Genomic DNA, 16,323 nt, shown 5'->3' with positions numbered 1-16,323 from the left:
CAGACAATGGGTGAGTGAGAGGAGACATCTAAAATGGAACAGACATCTACAACTGACAGTGTATTTAGAAAAGGGTCATAGCTGAGCTAGTGGTAGAGCTCTGGGAAACCCCATTCATCAGAGGCAGATACGTGAAAGACAAACTACATGGAAAGGGAAGCCTTCAAACCCACCATGCTGACATGCAGCTCACATTCCACAGTTATATTTAAATTTTGCCTTTTCCATTAATTATTTCAAATTGTGTTACTACAGTATTTGGTCTGACAGATCTCAGATCAAAGCTACTACTGATATGCAAAGCTTCATAACAAATTTAAGTCTCAGTGGTTCTTGATTCTAAGATGTCAACAGGGCTGTGGGGATTCTTGAGAGATGAAATCCACACAAGAATCATGGGCATAAATAGGCTATATGAACCTTTTCCTCTAATTCTTTGTCACTGGACATTACATGTAGCAAAAACTACATTTCAGTAAGCCTGGGTAATTCAACGAAACTCTATACAACTCTTGCACACCCACCCAAGAAGACTCAAATTTACAAACAACTGTAACAGAGAAAAAAGTAACATAATGCCACCGATTTCAGATATACTTAGAAAATTATATTTACTTCTGAAAAATTTCATTTTCTTTCCTTCTTATACTTAACTTTCCTTATTATGCTTAGCTTAATTTTGAGTTAAGTTTTGGAGCCAATATTGGTTAACAGCTTATTAGCATGCTATCTAATACCCCATACTTATCACTGCTTCAAACTGAAGACTGAACAGTAATTTTAAACAGTAATTTCATGAAAAATATTTATTTGTAAAGCCTGTTATCCAGTGTGCTCTTGAGATTGAGCTGAAAGTTGTCAATGCCTGGTTGTATAGTAATCATTACGCTAAGTAGCAGTTTATAGTCCTGAACAACTCATTCTGCAACAGTGGATTTGTCGGCTTCTTTTCTCTCCCTCTCCCCTCAAAAGCAAGAGGTCCTTCAACCAAACTTCTACGTTGTTTCTCCGACCACATCAGCTTGGTGGATCTATTTAGATAAGCAGTTTGTATTTCAACTAATATTCTGGTTATCTCTTAATTTGTGTGCTGCAGTCTTGTCTTTGTACCCACAGGCAGGTGTTTTCACCCACACACAGGTTTAGTGTGCAGTGATCAGACTGATCAGCCTCTACCTAGTCTCTCATAGTATAACTACATAAAGTCATTTCTATTCCCTCGTTTCATCATTTTAGTTGCAGCTGGGACTGACACTGATTGCAGCTATCTAAGAACATCTTCCTTATTCATTCCTGAGACAACTCTACATACATGTGTGTTCTGAATCCTGGATGCATTTCATATCTTCTCTGCACACTTGGAGAAGGATCCTTTCTGCCACAGAAGCTTGAGTACTATAACATCTTTATATTTGTTGGTTCAATAAAAAGAACTGTCTTATGTACAGTGAAATGAGGCAACCAGGTGCCACTAATTGCCAGGTAGTGGGCGTGAGCTTGTGTTAAGCCCATCTGTGCCTAATTAGGGCAGGCCCCAACTGCGCATGAGCAGGATTAGGGGGCCAGTAAAAGGTGAGTCCTGAAGCACAGGCTCAGCTCAGTCCTGAGCATGCCTGCAGAGAGGTCAGTTGCTTCTCTCAGCACCACACTACCTTTGTTGCTCCACTAGAGCTCATCGCCGTCAGGGTGAGGCTTGAGTGGTGCAGCCGGCTAAGCACGCAGTTATACAGACAAACCCGAGCAATGCCAAGGCCATGGGTTCGAGACTCCGAAGCCTCACCCTGACGGCAATGAGCTCTAGTGGAGCAACAAAGGCAGTGTACTGCTGAAAGAAGCAACTGACCTCTCTGCAGGCATGCTCAGGAATGAGCTGAGCCTCTGCTTCAAGCCTCACCTTTTATTGGCCCCCTGGTCCTGCTCATGTGCAGTGGGGGCCCGCCCTAATCAGGCACAGGTGGGCTTAACACAAGCTCATGCCCACTACCTGGCAATTATTGGCACCTGGTTGCCTCATTTCACTACACTTATGCATTACATCAACACTTTTGAGATAAGTAATGGGAAAAAAATGAGAAATTTTAGACCTTTACATCTGCTAATACTGGTTTCCCAGGTTACCTTAATCACATGTGGATGGCCAGCATTGTAGCCAGAGCAGAATTGCATAAAACAAATAATCTCTTTGGGGAAAGACATTTTGTTTTTAAAATAATTATTCTAGCACAAAAAAAACCAGGGGATATTTAAAGCTCAGTAATAGAAAATGATAGTAAAAATGGCATTGCAGGGTACCACATTTATTCACCCACCATGACTTCTGCATTGCATTTTCTTATTTCACAAGTCAAAGCAACGAGACAGTGTGTACTTGCATAATGCAGTACATAGAAGGCTTTTAAAATTTCATAATCGTGTTTGCTATCTTTGAATTTTAAAGTACTTTTACAGGACACATAGAATTGATAGAAGTTTTAAAGTAGTGTAACTCAAGCAAATCTGGCATATTGTGCATGGGATTATGATGAGAAGAAATGTAGTAAGAAAATCAATTTATGATCCAGTGACTTGTACTTTCTTATTGCTGATTTTTGTGCTTTCACTTAAATTAATCCTCATTTAGTTCTCAGACTGCAACAAACTGCAGTACTCTTCTGGATATTTTTGTACACATTGTGTACCTATCATGTACAGGTTTACCTACCTATTGAAGTTTTCCTGACAAAAAACATGAGCCAAGGCAAGAAGCCTTCAATTGGATTCTCCAGTACCTTCAAGGATGCTGTTGCAATGTTGTGCAAATTGGGAGTGAGTGCTCATTAGGTTTTCTTATTCTTGGATTACTGTATTAAACCAAGCATATTGAAAATTGGAACCCATCTATGCCTCATCCTCACCAAGGCAGAGCTAAGCTAGTTATAAACACACCAGGATGAGTTTTAAAATAGTGTATCTTCAGCAACACACACCCCAAGGAAACCCCAAAGTATGCTTGGTATCACACAAGATTGTTTCTGGTACCTGGGCTAAACTAATATAGCTGAAACATAGACAGAGCTTCTTAGTTCTTGTATTCATGGTTTCTGAGCTTCGCAGAAAGCTCAGATGTTCTTGTGTAATATGGGAGATTATTTAATGACCTTTCTTTCTGGTCTTAAGGCCAATGAAACATTGGGGGTGGAGGGATGGGTGGAGAGAAGTAGTAATGTTATATTTATATTATATAATATTAATAAATTATATTTATTGATATAAAACAGTGATTAGACCAAGTTTGATAGTTAACACAAGAGTGGTTTCACCAGATTAGATGGCAATGTACACTTGATTATACACTGCATGGAGGACAGGTCAGAAAACTGCAAGGGCCACCTTTCCATTGAGTCATGAGGTTCAGAATGGGCCCCCTTGCTTTCTAAACCCGTTCTCAGAGAGAAGTCTAGGTGCAGCTGGGTCCACTCCTAGTCCTAAACTTGGACAACAATTTGTGCTTAAAGAATTATATATGTGTAATCCCTCCTTTATATCACTTATCTGAGATTTTAAAAGTTTAGCATGCTATTAACCATTTATGGAAAATCCTTCCTGGCTAGGAATCTCTCACCTTTGAAAAGTAGTTTTGAGAAGCAGCCCTATGCAGGAGGAGATTGTATTGTGCAGCCTGATACCATACAGGAAAGCTCCAAGGTCTCTTGGGGTGTTCTCTGTTTATAGAGGTAAGATGATTGACTCATAGCCACATTTGGCATACTGACCACAGGTATTAATTTCTTCCAAATTTGGCTGGAGTCAGAAACTCATCAGCACTGTAGCTATGTGGGAGCATTGCTTAAATTAGCTTTTGGCTACCGTGTTGTTATCTGGCTTCCCCAAATACACTCTGAATCAGACACAGCCATAACAACCATGTGAGTCCATTACATCTTTCACTGGTGCAGGTGGGAGGCAGGTGGGGAACACATCATCACAAGCATTAGAATTGCCATTTGGGTAAAATAATCAGCTCCAAGAAGATGGTTCTATTCTCACTTATACTACCATACCTCTGGTGATATATTGATGTAGGTACATATACAGAAAAGTTTATATATTTGATAGTTATATTTATAGTGGTATTTCTGTTTATATGTTTATATAAAATATATGTTGTATACAAAATATATATGTTTTGCATAAATATTATTTCATTATTTTATGGATAATACATTTATAAAGAAAAAATATACAAAAAGGCAGCCAGTGTTAATTTAGGTCAGATCTTTTGGAGACAATACATCCTTTTCCTGACCCTTATTTTTAGAATAAAGTAGGCCAAATTTACTTATTGCAATGTTCGCTTCTGACATAAAAAAATAAGTTAGTTGTTCTGCAAAATGATGGTTCAGAAGTCTGATCTGAAATGCAGAAAATAACATTGCTCCAGATACCTACTTCCCTGCTGACTCTAAAGAATCATTTCAATGAATGACAGGTGTTTCGATTCTGCTCTTATCTCAAAAATTCCAGAGAACTCGTTGTAACTAAGAACATCATATAACTACAGTAAACAAACAAACAAACAAAAAATATGGAGAAATGTCCTGAAGACCTTTTTTAGAAAAAAACAAACCAAAACAACAGTCCTCTATGAGATTCAGACCAGTAAACAGGGCCCAAGGTTTCCAGGGTTTTGTTCCCTGCTAATGACAGATCAGTCAATTACTGTTTTCAAACACCTGTTCCTGACAGATTTTATTGTGAGCATATAAAACATGGGTTCTTAATTGCACAAAAAATTGCATTGATGATTGTTCACTCATCCAATGATATAATCACTGATGATGGTGGTGAGGGGAAGGTCTTTTTTTCTTGCCTCATTTGTGAAGACTGCATAAATACCTCTAATTCTGATGTTTATAATCTGGTCCAGGAAAGAAGGGTTTTTCTTGTAAAGTGGCATGTGTGGGTGAGACACAGAATTGGAAACGGCCAGAAAACCCTGTGAGTGCAGAGGGGTGGGATAAGCAAGGATCAGATGAGAAGAATGAAAGAAAAAAAGTTATGTTGTCTCTGGACACAAAATGCTTCAGCAAGGATGCTTGGAGAGTCCAGTGGGGAAGGCGCTCTGAGTAGGGGCACAAACAGAGCTGTAATGAGGGAGGGAGAGCAGTGCCAGGGTTCAAGGGCTTTTGAGGTAGCACAGCGCATCACTTACCTGCTCCTAGTGAGTGAGTCAGTCTGCAGCAGCTTAGGCCCAGCCGGTACCAGCCGGTACCAATCAGGCTCACTCATCCCCCATCTCCCCCCCCCCACTGTGGGACAGGGAGGAGAAAACCCACCCAAAGGCTCCTTCATTCAGACAAGGACAGGGGGGGTTGCATTCCCCAAGTAGAGTAACAGACAAAAAACAGATACTCAATTTTGGATGAGAAAGAAATTCATTTAATCTACAAGGAAAAAGAGAAAACAAGGCCAGATCTGAATACCTTCCCCCCCATCCCTCCCTTCTCCTCGTTCCCGGACCCCTTCCCTGTTGCCTCCCCCTCAGGGAGGGACAAGGGGGGGTTTAGGGTCAGTTCCCCACACGCTGTTTCTGCCGCTCCTTCCTCCTCAGAGGGAGGACTCCTCACATTCTTTCTTCCCCCGCTCCAAGGCGGGGTCCCTCTCCCGGGAGAGTCCTTCAGGAACCCCTGGGACATGAGTCCCTCCCACAGGTGCAGTCCCTCAGGCACAGACTGCTCCCGCCTGGGCTGCACACAGAGTCACGGCTGCTGCGGGAGCAGTCACCTCCTCTCTCTCACATGGGCTCCTACACGGCTGCACACACACAGCTGACCCTCCCCGTGATCCTGCACCGGCTGCAGCCCCATGTCTGCCTCCCTGCAGCTTCATCTCTTCCCACCATGATCCTTCATGGGCTGCAGATCCACGTCTGCCCCACCATGGTCCTTCAGGGACTGCCCCACCGCGCTCCTCCATGGGCTGCAGGGGCACAGCTGCCATCTCACCACGGGATGCGGGGAAATCTCTGCTCAGGAACCTTTCCCTCTCCCTCTGCACTGACCCTGATGTCTTTGCTCTGGCAATGCTCTCTCATCTCCTTCTCTCCTCTTCTCTGCAGGTGTTTGTTTAATATTTTAACGTTTTCATTTTCCCCTTCGTGAATATGTTACTCCCCGAGGCACATCCACCTTCCCGTATCTGCTGGGCCTTGGCAAGAGGTGGGGCAGCACTGGAACCGGGGAAGTTTCCATCAGCTTCTCACAGGAGCCACCCCTGAGGCCCCCCTGCTTCCAAAACACCACTGCACTGACCCAAACCATTGCCAAACAGGGACTCTAGAATTGAGTGAGGACAAGTATCTACCCACTGACAGCATACTAGCTAGTCCTTTCTCCCACAGTCTCACAAAACCTTCGCTTTTGTTATCTGCTGTGGGAGCTGTGTGGGATCTGCTGTGATCACAGCTGATCAGCACAAGTCTCTGCAGCACCCAGCTTGCAGCCAAGAGGCTCAGGGTCCCTGCACCGGAATGACACTGCCCCACTTTTCAGGCAGTATCATCCATGCAAAAAGCTGCAGTTCTGGAATGCAGCAACCCAGGGGTGCATTCAGGTCTGGATTATTTCCCATTAGAGGTGATGTTTGGTCCTGTTAAGCCATGGGTAGTATTTGAGAGGAAGTGCTTTACATGTGTGTGGCACGGATGAGTCTCATCACTGTGCAGTCTCTGACTGGACTTCGAGGTGACACCATTTGGTGGGTATCAGGCAGGCCCTAACCTGTGAGTTCCTGATAAAAGAGCCTGATGCAAAGGGCAGACTTTGCAGGGTAGTCCAACCAAACATGAGCTCTGCTGACCAGCTAGCACAGTAACAAGGTATACGTGACCAGTATGCACATAGCCTAAAAGTAACTCACAAAAAATCCCCCACTTTACCTTTGAGAAAAAAACCAAATTAAAAGAAAAAAAAAAATTAAATATTTTTCCTGGGGAAGAGGATTTGAAATAACCCATCAGCTAGAAATCCTGTTTCACCTTAAAAGGGTCTTTGTGAAAGCAAGATTTTTTTTCTCACAGCCATGAAAAAAGGCATAAAATTTTATTCATTTTCACATAAAGTTATGCTAGCATAATTGCATTTCTTCCAGTGGATTTGCATAAATGCAAATTAGGCCCACTCTTGTATGCAAGAAATGAGATTTTTCAAGTTCTGTAAGGCACCATCTCTACCCTCTTTAATGAGTTAATTCTCTTCTCTGACTAATTTAGCTAAAAGTAGTAGGAATAAAGCAAGGTGAAATGTGGTAAGTTATCATTTAGAGTTTCATATTTTATTTTCCCTCCTATATTTATAACTCCTGAGGTTCACCTTAATGATCAGAAAATATAAAATAAAACTTAGGCAAGTTTTACTGTCTTTCACATCAAAATGGCAAAAACTAGCACTTGTTCACTGCCTTTGCTATAAATACAAATTCCTCACTTCTCCACAAAGACCCATTTTCACTCAAAAGGTTTTCGTTAATCTCAACAAAACCACTGTAATGATTTCATTTGCAATGAAACCAAAAAAACAAGGATATTTCACATCGTATGGGTTATTACTCAGAACATTTTGTTCAACTCTACAGCACATCAGCACATCAGGCAAGTAATTAACTATAGAAGGACTTGACTGCAGTGTGCATGAGTTGGTGAGAGCCCCAGCAGCCTTTTGGAGATGAGTTTTGCTGTATCCTTTTTTTTTTTTTTTTTTCATTTCCTCTTTGCTAGTTACATGGTGTCTGAACTAGCCCTTTCATAAATCCTACTAATCTGACTTTTACATGTACTAACCCAAGTATGCTGGGAAGACTTGAGATAAATCTGGAGAATTTCATCACATCTACTATCCACAGAAATGCTGCTGTGCAGGGTCAACATTCCTCTTTTTTCCAGTGAGTAATGGACTCTGAGCCTAAGGCTCCCTTCAGCTGCCACCATGTGTTTTCAGTAATTCCATCTTCTTCTATGTTCTGTCCTGAAATGAAAACTCAAAATCTCTTATTCAGTTTCTGTTGCAATCATGCAAGCCATACTATACATGTAATAACAAGCATATGTATTTAAAATTAATATAACTTGGGTTTTTTAGCTAGTTTTTCCACAATCTACTGCTAGAGAAGCTCAAGTCTTCACATTCTACAGCTGTTTTTAAAAAGAAGTGAATAATCTTAGGAGTAATGTTTACAGTTATGCAAATAAGATGGATAATCAAACTTTGTGTGACAGGGGATAAAGTAAATAACACTGGATTGAAGTAAGAATTTATAAGCCATGTATTGTAAAACATGACTAGGTACATTATATTAGTTAAAATGTTTCCTTTTGAGAAATATCAGTTGTCATTAGCAGAGCTTGAAACAGTCCTGACCAAGCTTGGCATTCTGCTCTAAGAACGTAGCTCTTGGTCAGCTCTAATTGCTCCCTACTTTGGATAACTCCAGTGTCTAACAACAATTTCAAAGGTATTTAGGAAAAAAACATACAAGAGCATATTGTTGCAAGGCACATGGCTTCCCTAATTCATAGGCATTGTTAGCTTGGGCAGCATCATTAAATAGCTTGTCACGATCAAAAATGTTCTCTCAAAAAAAAATGCTCAATAATGGTGTAATTTTATCAAGGTTTTGATTTATATACCAGCCTGAAAAGATTTTATTTCATTTTGCATTAAGATGAAGACGACAGTTTGTTAGCTACATTCTTGTACAGATAATCTCATATGCTGAATTATCTCAGTAGGATATGTTTTATTAATGCACATGTTTTGCTTTGAATATATTTTAATTTGCATTTGTGGCAAGAAGTTTCAATGTCTCTTCTGCATTCTGCCTTCCACCGTCATCCTTTGGCAGGAGATGAAAAAATGTTTACTCTAGTTTTGACTTTAGTGAGTACTTCTGAACAAAGGCCTTGAAGACCCTGTCCAGCCTCATCAGTGCCCTCATCTCATAATGCCCTCATCCTGTTTGCCCAGGAGCTGCCTCTAAGATCAGGTCTTTTCCTGGTTCAGGTATCAGCTATGTCCCTGCCAGCCTGGTACCCAGCCTGGTTTTTGCATAATACTGACAGTGCTCAGTAAGTGTTTTTCAGGATAGTTTCATGGTGAGCAAACTGGAACTAGGTTCACCAGCTATAATTCAGTAACTTCCACAAAGCTGACATCTGTAACCTAAGAACATGAACTGTGACAATCACTCCTTGCTCTGACAGACTGATAAAATAGATAGGAAAATGCAATCACAGACTAAGTATACTCAGTGGGGTTTTGGTATAGGAAGACAATATTGATTTGTATATATGTGTATTTGGGAAAAAGAGGTGATAGTGACAGGATCATGATGCAAATGGTATGGAATAAGGAGCTTAATATCCTGGTTTGGGCCAGAATGGAACAAATTTTCTGTTTTGCAATTTTCCTTTCAGCTAAGTATCTTCTAAGTAGCTGCACTTGCTGAATTTAACAGTAACTTTCTCAGTCAGCTTCTGTTTCTAGGACTGATAACACTTGATGTTTACAGTTACAGCTGGAGAATGGTATGCAGAACCAAGGCCACTGCTCTGTTCTGAAAAACATGATCTGGAAAGAAAAGGAGTGTAGAGGCATCACACCTGCAACCCTTCTTTAGGAAGGAGCAGATAAGACAGGTGACCAAAATTGACCAAACAGAGTATTCCATCTCATATACCTCATACTTGGTATAAATTTGAGGGATCAAGAGGTTCAAGTATCTTCTGCTTCTTCACCCATGGCAGGCATCCCGGGAAGATTCCATTCATTTATCTGCCTGTGGTCCCAAACCCTGCCCTCCTTGTGTTCCCTCCTTGTGTCCCAAACCCTGAATCCTTGTGTTCCTTCCTCCAGATCATGACTGCTGCTGACTCCATGAGCCCAGCCTAGGACTTTTCCAGGTCTATCCTGAAACCTTGCTAGTGACACGAGCATTACTGGGAGGAAGAGGGAGGAATGTGATATGGCTTTTGTCTATATTTGTATATATTTAAGTATTTTTCCTTTTTCACCATTATTGTTTCATTAAAGCTGCATAGTTTAGCTTCCAACCTGTAAGTCTCCCTTATTCTCTCTCCTTTCTCTATTAGGGAGGGGGATTAATAGAGAGCATCTCTCATTCATTTAACTGATTGCTTTAATCCCCAGCCCAGCTCTGCTCACCACCACTAGTGGTATGGGGCCACTGCAGGAGGTCCCTGACCCAACACTGCCAGCCCCAGCCGTGTTGAACCCTGAGAGCATCTTGACCTGCAAATTTTTAACAGTTAAATCTTTCCAGGAGAAAGTTACAGGTGTGATGAACGTTTGTAAAAAGGCTTCAGGCAGCTTGGGTATGGCTGACAACTGACTCTCCTTCATGTAAAACACTGGGGTTAGGACTGACCTCCTCTTTCTGATTTGGAATGGCAATTTGAACCCAGAGCATCAGCATCCAGGGGTTATTTTTTGTGTCAGGATGCAGAATGAGTAAGTGACAGATCCCCTCAAATCCCAGAAATAATTGTTTATTCACATGAAAAAGTGCCAAAAGGACTATACAGCCTTCCCACACAGGTGGACCTTTCTTTATCCTTAGTGACAGGGGATCAAGATGAGCACAAAATCACAGACATTCTTCTCTAGGTCCAGAAACAGGACTGGGGCAATGTCTCAGTGATAGCTAACATTGATAGTAGCAACTGATGTCGCTCCAGTCAGGATAAAGTCTGTTTGAACTGAAAAAGAGTTTTCATCTCTAATCAGAACCCAAACTTTTTGGATACACAGCATGTACCTTGCAAAACATTAAAGCACAAGCTGTATTTTCACTGACAGGACTAAACACTACTGCCTAATAAGAAAGGTTGCTTTCCCCCATGAAATCTTTATGAAGAGATTAAAAGATGTTTCAGTAGTGGAATCATTAACACTGTTATCATAAACTAATATTTTTCAAGATTTTCTTCTACTGAATATTTTCTTCTGCTTTTTCAAAATCTTAAAATATTTTGAGATACACTGTTCAAAGGAACAGAAGAACTGATAAGGCTCAGGCTCTGTCTTACAGTTGCAGAGTATTTAGTTAACAGTAACATGCAGTAAGTTAATCATTAATGGTACCTATGCAATTTAAGCAAAATACTTCACAAGATATACCACCTGGCACCAGTATTCATATTTTTTCCAATAGTAACACTTTTATGTATAGTTACTCTAACTCAAACTGAGTGAAGATTATTAGTTTACCAAGGTTAAAATATTTGAAAGATTAACTTTGTAGATCCATTGTACTTTATCGTGCCTGGATAGGGAGGAAATGAGGATGTGAGGAGCTGAATATTTAGGAAATCCTGGTATGAAACAGCTGGAAAGAATAGCTGTCTTCTGCAGAAGATAATAACCATCTAATGCTGAATGTTTAGAATGGCATGTAATATTTTGCTTCATTTTTTAATCAGCCTGTTTCCTTGTGCCTTCTTTCTGATCCAAGAATATTTTTCATTCCCAGTTTTTGAGGGTTTTTTTTGGTTGTTTGGTTTTTTTGCTTATTTGGTTGTTGTTTGTTTGTTTTTTCCCCAAAGCCACAATTCACCTTCATCAGGCCTAGTCATGAAAAACTCTTGTGCTGAGTTGGTTAGCTGTGTGTGTTTAGAAAGATGATTATTATTTGGCTTATTAATTCCTCTTTAAAAAGAAAACCATGAATAGGAGACCCTTATAATGTGTCTGCATATAAAGTAAATAACCTTCTGTAAGATAAGAAGGTGGCATACTGAATACACATGCAAGACTAGAAAGATACAATTTACTGTAGTTATGTTGAATTTAATTTTATGTATGGTAAATACATACCTGTAATTAATAACAAGTAAGGATCACTTAACAAGTGTAGGAAAACCAAGTAAGCACCACTGCACAATAAAAGTGAAACACTCCATATTGGTAGGAACCTAACAGTTCTATTCATAGGAACAAAAAGTGCTTGAGAAATAGTTAAAACAATTAGAAGTAATTTATGGAAGATAAGCATTTCAGGGTGCAGTTTCTTTTCAGCTAGGGAATTCAACATGAAGCATTTAGCAGCCCTTTATTCCTTAATCCTTTATGACTACCTGTCTGGGCCTGGCACAAAATCAAGAGCATTCACAAGGCCCCCAGGAAAAATTAAAGACAGAGAGTGAGATGTCACTGCCAACAGAGCAGTTTGTCAAGCCTGCAGATGGTTTTGAGGAGCTCTTGGGAAAGATACTCAAGCAGGGAAAGAAGGTCATGAGCTGGATGAACTAAGCAGCAGAACCTATTAAAAAATGCCATTCCTTTGCCATAAATACCCACCAGCATCCATGCCCTCTATGCTTTTCCTCTTGTTTCTCTGTGCTATTTATGATTGGTAGCCTACTTAGATCATCCTGTCACCACAAGAAGCAATTCTGAAAGGAAAGCTGAGACAAATCCAATCTATATGGCTGTCCCACGGGGCACTCTTCTCATCCCCTGTAACAGAGCCTGATGGTCTGTGAGCAGCACAGTGGTACCAGCCTGCATTCTGGATTCCCGCATGCAACCCATTAAGTCTCCTGTCAGGGTGCAGTGTGGCTGAGGCAGGGAGCAGAAGGGAGGCAGGGGACAGACTGGGGCAGGAACCTTCCTCAGTAGCCTTGTTCCTCTGTGAGGAGCAGAGTTGGGCCAGGGATAGTGATCATAGAATCATAGAATTGGCTGGGTTGGAAGGGACCTCAGAGATCATCAAGTCCAACACTTGATCCACTACCGCTGCAGTTACCAGACCATGGCACTGAGTGCCACATCCAGTCTCTTTTTAAATATCTCCAGGGATGAAGAATCCACTACTTCCCGGGGCAGCCCATTCCAATGCCTGATCACCCTCTCGGTAAAGAAATTCTTTCTAATGTTCAACCTAAACCTCCCCCGGCACAACTTAAGACCATGCCCTCTTGTCTTGCTGAGAGTTGCCTGGGAAAAGAGACCAACCCCCACCTGGCTACACCCTCCTTTCAGGGATTTGTAGAGAGAGATGAGGTCTCCTCTGAGCTTCCTCTTCTCCAGGCTGAACACCCCCAGCTCCCTCAGCCTCTCCTCATAGGATCTGTGCTCGAGTCCCTTCACCAGCCTGGTTGCCCTCCTTTGGACCTGCTCCAGGACCTCAATATCCTTCCTAAACTGAGGGGCCCAGAACTGGACACAGTACTCGAGGTGTGGCCTCACCAGCACTGAGTACTGTACTGAGTACAGGGGCAGAATCACTTCCTTGGACCTGCTGGCCATGCTGTTCCGGATACAGGCCAGGATGCCATTGGCTTTCTTGGCCACCTGGGCACACTGCTGGCTCATGTTCAGCTTCCTATCAATCCAGACTCCCAGGTCCCTTTCTGTCTGGCTGCTCTCCAAACACTCTGTCCCCAGCCTGTAGCGCTGCATGGGGTTTTTGTGGCCAAAGTGCAGGGCCCGGCACTTGGCCGTGTTGAACCTCATCCCATTGGAATCAGCCCAACTCTCCAGTCTGTCCAGGTCCCTCTGCAGAGCCCTCCTGCCTTCCAGCTGATCCACACTTCCCCCCAGCTTAGTGTCATCTGCAAATTTGCTGATGAGGCACACCAAGCACTACTCCCACCTCTCAGTGAAATACACGAGTGAGTTTGACCTGGTATTTCTTGAAACCACTTCAGAAGTCAACATAAATGAGCATGTACTGGTCAGAGAGCAGAAATGCCTTGAGAAGGAAAAAATGAAGCCACAATGAAGCCTTTCTCAGTAATAGAGCAGAGCAGAGTATCCTGCCCACTGCTCTGTCCCTGTGTTAATGGCCTTGCAGCAGAGAGTGGATGGTGGGGAGGAGGCTGTCACGCTGAGCTGCATGCTGCAGCAACAAAACCAAGTGAGCTCTGCCAGAGCAGGATTGCCCAAATGTATTTCTGGGTGCTGGGATGACAGACCTCTGAGATAGGCTTGTGTGTGGTCATTTATAAATGGAACAGAGAAAGCCTGTGATAAAGAGGCTGTTGCAATGTGGAGAGACATATGAATAGACTGCTGCCAGTATTATGGTGAAGGAGTGGCTCACCTAGTATTCATTCAGATGAATGATGTTGATGTTTAACTCCTAAGCTTTTTGCATTTTCTATTAGAATTCAGTGCTTATGAATAGAAATTTGCTGCCTATTAAAAAGCACTCAATTAATATAGTTTAGTGAATTCAGAAATGTCAGTGGAAGGACCAAGAAATTTATATAGTTATGTTTACAATTTTAATAGATATCTCAGCGACTTCCTCCCAGTTCATACTGCTGTCTACCAAACCTCATAGCATCTTCTGGTAACATGCTCTCTTTCTAGTGAAAGCCCACCAGCAGGCTTCTGGTAACATGCTCTGATTTTGCAGAAAACCCACCACAATGTCCAAAGAGGTACAGATACCACAGTCTGGTGAGCTTTATGTGTCTCCACTGTAAGTGGAAGGTAGAGGACTATAAATAACTAGATTTTTCCAACACAGGAATTGAGGGTGCTCAGACCTCAGACATAGTACATGGCTTTACAATATCTGAAAGGTCAATAAATGCCACTGGCCAAGTTGTGGCACTAATCTCATCCCTCTTGCCTAAAATGTGGAAGGGATGCAGAAATTACAGTCACGGAATTAAGGGGAGAAATCTAGTTATAGTAGAGGTTAGCCTTATTAAGTATATTCCACTGATGTTTTTAACATTGTCAATCAATTTAAAGTGCTCTGAAATTTGAAGCCACACATAAAACTAAAATTCTACTGAAAACATGTCCATGAAGACAGACTGCAGTGACATCTCTAAAAGTTTTTCATGATTTCAATCATACTGTTTATCAAATACATATGCTTGGACAATTTATTTTGCAACTATAAATGATTAAGGGATAATGAAACAGGAGTCATCTTTGTAAGGTAACAATACAGTTGCAGATCCAAAGGGCAGTATCCACAAGCACACAGCTCGACTACTAGCTATACAGTATTAGACAAATGTGAAATGGAACTAATTTCATCTTTCCTTGCTTCTCCCATTGTGGATGGCAGTTCCTCATGCTGAGTTCAGATGCAGAGCTGAGAAGCTCTGAAAATACCCAAGGATCAACAAGTTCTAACTGTGTCAGCTTGAGAACAGAAGGGGTGATATTGCTAATGTTTAATGTTTTCTAAATTGGAGATGCAAAAAGAATTCCACATCTGTAGACACTGAACAGTGAAGAGAGTGATAAAAGAGCTGATTAAATCTTGGCAGAATAGCAACAAACTTAAAAAATCAAGGAAATTTGGGAGCTTATTTTGAGCATCTGCACATAGCTGGTGACCAAAATGTGATACCTCAAAGAAAGACTGTGAAGCAAACCACACTGCATCTAAAAAGCTGTACTGAAAGACTAGGAATACTTTCTCAGTTTCTATGGAAAATATTTTTCTATTGCTGTGGAGCAGTGCAATTGTAAGGCCAGATTATGTAGGAGCAACCCAAGAGCTGTAATTAGCATCTGCTGATGGTGCTCCCTCAAGACAGTATCAACTTTAGAGTTTAACCAACGAATAGAGGCTTTTAAGGTGCTTCAGAAGATCTGTTGCAAAAAAGGGAAACGCTGGATTAGCAACCTCCTTGATCTTGCTGATCTTACTCATTCTTCTGCTTCCCACACTTTGAGCTCACACTCTCATGGATGTATTCCCATTCAGAGCTGAGCCTTTCTGGTAGAAATGGGTGCTGCATCATAATGTGCGTCTCAGGAGTTTCTGGTAGCATTTAATAGTCATCTGGGAGCATCTATGATGGTAAATGTTGTCCATATCCATGATCTTTATAATGAAAATTTAGGTTCAATGGCAATTATTCCGTGCCAGTTACAGAAAAAAAATGCATCTTTATCTTCTGTACTTAGCTTCATCTCTGTAGATGGACCTCAAAATAGAGACAATACCCCTACTAGGAGAGTGAGAGGGTAGAGAGTTTTGCTACATGTTGTAACATGGATGTAGTCACCCATTCATCAGTTGGGCTGAAAACAAAGGAGATCTTTAGAAACTTCTCTCCAGACTGATTACTCCGTGCATCATTAGTTTGACCAACACACACAGGTCAGAGCCACAGTTAGAAGACAAGGAGCTCATTAGATTCAGGAGGTGAAATGAGGTTATAGGCTGATGTCAAAAGAGGTTATAGGCTGATGTCTGTCAGTATAGGATGTAATATTTCATCATTCAGCCAAAACACCCCAAGACGGTGGTGACTGTAGGCACCTTCATATTCAACACCATCAGTAGAGATTC

The sequence above is a fragment of the Calypte anna genome, chromosome 1 (assembly GCF_003957555.1).
Source record: "Calypte anna isolate BGI_N300 chromosome 1, bCalAnn1_v1.p, whole genome shotgun sequence".
Lineage (NCBI taxonomy): Eukaryota > Metazoa > Chordata > Aves > Apodiformes > Trochilidae > Calypte > Calypte anna.
The sequence above is the reverse complement of the archived record's forward strand: the minus strand, read 5'-3'. Positions refer to the sequence as shown.